The 4,835-nt window shown below is 41.4% G+C and overlaps 1 non-coding gene across 1 annotated transcript; it reads right to left on the bottom strand.

Moving 5' to 3' along the window:
* Positions 1–4,428: 4,428 nt before the first annotated feature.
* LOC125586699 lies at positions 4,429–4,535 on the bottom strand. Its single transcript, XR_007323235.1, has one exon. It is a non-coding gene; the product is annotated as a small nucleolar RNA R71 (small nucleolar RNA).
* Positions 4,536–4,835: the final 300 nt, after the last annotated feature.

Here is a 4,835-nt window from a genome sequence, read left to right as displayed (position 1 = left end):
CTCAGCAGGCACGAAAGAGGAAAGCAGAAGCATCGCTGATGGAAGAAGGTCTCCTCAAATGTCCAGCTTTGGAGAGAGGTGAATCTAGCGGTAATGACACAACAACTGATCAAGTGAGAGGCGCGGTGGGCCCTAATCCACCAGCTTCCCCATGAACACAACCGTTTGGAACTGTCAGGGTTTGGGTGTAGACCCTACAGTCCGACGCCTCAAGGAAATATAACGGAAGTATTTCCCGGACATACTATGCCTGCTTGAAACAAAACAAAAGGATGATTATGTGCGAGATGTGGTCTGTGATCTAGGTTATGACCGTCATGTAACTGTTCCACCACAAGGTATGAGTGGTGGAATTGCTGTGTTATGGAAGAAGTATGTATCTGTTTCAGTTCTGTTTCAATCTCCAAATCTTGTAGACTGCTTTGTTGAAATGAATGATGTTTCCTACTATCTCTCATTTGTCTATGGTTACCCTGAACCCTCTATGCGACATCAACTATGGGAATGTTTAGAGAGAATGGCTACTACACGGACAGAGCCTTGGCTGATAATGGGTGATTTTAACGAAATCAGGAGTAATGAGGAGAAAGAAGGGGGACCAGCACGACCAGAGAGATCATTTGTTGATTTTCGAAGAATGATTGCAACATGTGACTTTCATGATCTGAAAGCAATAGGAAATAAATTTTCTTGGTATGGGAAGCGACATAATTATGACATACGTTGCTGCCTTGACAGAAGCATGGCTAACTCAAACTGGTTAGCTCAGTTTCCAATGGCGCAAACAGAATTTCTTGCGTTTGAAGCTTCTGATCATCGACCTTTGGTGACAACAATCTCACAGACGACTAACCGGCCGGTGAAATTGTTTAGATATGATAAACGAATGTTCAGAGAGGAGAGCTTCCAAGATGAAGTCAAAACTACTTGGACGGAGCAGAGATCATGCACATCTATTCAGAATAGACTTAAAGCTTGCAGAGGTTCGGTTTCCCGGTGGAAGAAGAAACATATGTTTAATGCAGTCATTCGCATTGCTCATTTAAAAGAAGAACTTGACTTTGCAATGTCTTATGGAAGCCACTCAACTAATGAGATACGACAGATACGGAAAGAACTATCACAAGCTTATTGTGATGAGGAAGAATTTTGGAGGTTAAAAAGTCGAAATCAATGGTTGGAGTCTGGAGATAGAAATACACAATTCTTCTATGCGTGTACCAAAACAAGGGTGGCTCGAAACAGAATAATGGCAATAGAGGATGAGAATGGAATGGTGCAACGAGGTGATGAGGCTATTGGTCAAGCCGCAGAGGATTACTTCAGGAATCTATTTACAACAACAAGAGACGCAGAATTTACATATGATGGCGTTTTTAACCATTTTAATAGAAGAGTCACAAGGGAGATGAATGAGGACCTCACTAGGCCAGTTACAGAAGAGGAAGTTAGAAAAGCTGTCTTCAGTATTGGTCCAAACAAAGCCCCAGGACCGGATGGTTTTACTGGTGCGTTCTATAGACAATTCTGGCCAACCATTAAAGATCAGATCACTCAAGAAGTTCAGCAGTTCTTTGATAATGGTATTCTAGACCCTCAGATCAATAAGACCAATCTATGCTTAATTCCAAAGATAGAGGTTCCAAGAGCTATGGGTGATTTTAGACCGATATCGCTCTGTAATGTAAGTTACAAAATCATCAGCAAAATACTTGTTGGCCGATTGAAGCAGCACCTGCCGAACATAATAGCTGAGAACCAAGTTGCCTTCATCCCTGGAAGAAACATTATTGACAATGGTATTATTGCTCATGAAATGTTGCACTCTCTAAAGAGTAGGAAGAGATGGGCGAAGTCTTACATGGCAGTCAAGACAGATATCTCGAAGGCATATGATCGTTTAGAATGGAAATTCTTGGAGGATACAATGATCGGGATGGGTTTTGATGCAAAATGGATCGGTTGGATAATGACGTGTGTCAGTACAGTAAGCTTCTCGGCATTGATCAATGGATCTCCAACAGGAAACATTACCCCACAGAGAGGAATACGCCAAGGTGATCCTCTTTCCCCTTATCTTTTCATCATTTACAGTGAAGTACTAAGCCATTTGCTGTTGAGGGCTACTGCGGAGACAAAACTGAAGGGAATGAAGATAAGCACATATGGGCCAACTATAAATCACCTATTGTTTGCTGATGACACCTTGTTCTTCTGCCATGCTCATCCACGGTCATGCAAGACTATACAGAGGATACTACAAATGTATGAAAAGGCTTCTGGACAAGCGGTCAATTTATCTAAATCAGCTATTACATTTGGCTCCAGAGTTTCAGATACTATGAAGACAAGTGATATTCCGTGTTTTTAACGGTTTTAAACTCGTTTTGGAGCAATTAAATGGTCGGTTTTAATTAATGTTTTGGTCTATTTGATGCGTTTTGGTGTTCTTAAGTGTAATATGCAGGTTACTAGATGGCTTGAAAGAAAAGAACGCATTCGGGATTTATTCAGAAGCAAGATGGACCGAACAATGGACCGAATGAAGTATTGATCGCACAGAGCCACAGATCGACCGATCCGGTCCATGTGGATCGACCGATCCACGGTTTCAGCCACAGATCGACCGATCCGGTCTATGTGGATCGACCGATCTCAGGCGCTACGGGCTCCACACGCACAAACGAGCTTTTCACTCCTTTTTACCCACTCCCCTCAATAATTCACAGAAGAACTCGACTTTGGAGACTCAGAAAAGACCAGGGGCGACCAAGGAGGAGATTTACAAGTTCTAGAGAGAAGATTTGAGTGTTTTGTACTTGTTTTGGTGTGATTTGTGAAGATTTGTAAAGGAGTTCATCTCAAAACCATTTGGAGAAGATCTTCTGAACCTTTACTCTGTTTTAATACAATCTTATCATGTTTTCTTCATCAAAATCGTTTTGTTCTTGCTTAGTTATGTGTGAGTAGTCATCTAGTTGGGTTTAGGGGTTCTCATAGGGGATTTCTTGATGTTTTGATCCATAAAACGTGTGTAGACTAAGGGATTACGTTTTGGTTCTTCATCTAATGGATTTCTTACTGCTTGAACTGAATTGATCACTTAGTTCATGATTTAGATTGTTTGATGCACCGAAAGTGATTGTTTGAACTTCCGAAAATACTTTAGATGAGCAAAGTGTCCTTAACCCTCGGAAGTTGATGTTATTGCGCTTTGTGAACATATTGAACCTGTTCTTAATGCTTGTTTAGAAATTGAAACTCAGCGGAAGTTAGTGTGGAGATTTCTATAACATAGAGAATTAGCGCTACGGAAGTAGGTTAATTCTAATATCGTGTTTGAGTTCTAGACGGTTCTTAATATATCCCTGTGTCTTCCATTAATTGTATCTTGATTAAAAAGAAATCCCTGAGAATTCCCAATGCCCAACGTTTGTTTTAAAATAGTTTTCAAATCGTTTAAATCATCTTTTTACATGCTTGTTTATGCTTTGTGACACTAAGAAAATTAAATAAAAACCATCAAAAATATATCTTGATTCGCTGTAGCTATTAACTTGTCTGCAACTCTACGTGTGATCATCGGTCCCTGTGGATTCGATCCCGCATTACTACTGCGTACTTTACTGTGCACTTGCAGTTAGATAATCGGGTTAAAACTCGAGACATCAAGTTTTTGGCGCCGTTGCCGGGGACCATTTGGTCACCCTAGAGTTAATGATCAGTTTAAGACTATAGCATTTTCTTTATTTTGTCTAATGTTTCTGTCTTTCTCTTTCTGTTTGTGTTTTCAGGTGAATGAGCGGATTTCATACTAGAAGCAAAGGATCATCGAATTTAATACCTTTGGAGTTAGAGCTCGGCCGCCTAGAGAGACAAGTGAAAAAGAAAAGACTTGAGTCCGCTGAAGAGGTTGAAATGGCTGAACACCAAGAAGACCAATTTCAGGACAACCCGCAAAATCCAATTCCTGTAAATGAACGAGAAGGCAACAATGCTGGTGATAATCAGCAGGCTGGTGTAGCTGCAAGACAACAAGCTGGAGACTATGGCATGCCTAGGATGACGCTTGCACATTATGATACACCAGATGCATTCTATGCCGATCGTTCTGGGATTCGCCCACCTCCCATTGAGAGAAGAGACTTTGAGATCAAGACTGGTCTCATTAATTTGGTGGAGAAAAATCCGTTTCATGGAAACCCGTCTGAGGACCCGATGTATCACTTGGAGCATTTTGAGCGAGTCTGTGACACCAGCAGACATAATGGAGTTCCTCAAGGCGCTTTGAAATGCAGGTTGTTCCCGTTTTCCTTAGCTGATAAAGCTATCAGATGGTTAAAGTCCATCCCTCCAGGATCTCTTACTACATGGGAAGAGACAAGAGCTGCTTTTCTACAGCATTTCTTCACCAAGTCAAGGTCCACATATCTGAGAAGCAGAATTGGAAGCTTTCAGCAACTTGATTCAGAAAGCTTTCATGAGGCTTGGGAGCGTTTCAAGGAGTACACACAGGACTGCCCTCACCATGGCTACACTGATGTGAGTTTGCTGAACATTTTCTATAATGGAGTTCATGAAGAGAGTCAAGATGCCATGGACACAGCAAGTAATGGTGATTTCATGACCAAGACTGTTGAAGAAGCTTACACCTTGTTGAACAACCTGTCATCCAGCAAAGCAAACCGCAAGTCAAGGTTTGATACCAGCCAGAAGGGTGTTGGTTATGAATCCAAGAAGATAGATGAGTTGAATGCCAAGATTGAGATGCTTCTCAAGAGAGATCAGAAATCTGTGAAATTTGTGGAGGAGCAAGGCTATCGTTCCTCACAAGA

The sequence above is a fragment of the Brassica napus genome, chromosome C4 (genome assembly GCF_020379485.1).
Source record: "Brassica napus cultivar Da-Ae chromosome C4, Da-Ae, whole genome shotgun sequence".
Lineage (NCBI taxonomy): Eukaryota > Viridiplantae > Streptophyta > Magnoliopsida > Brassicales > Brassicaceae > Brassica > Brassica napus.
This window is presented reverse-complemented; position numbering and strand designations above follow the sequence as displayed.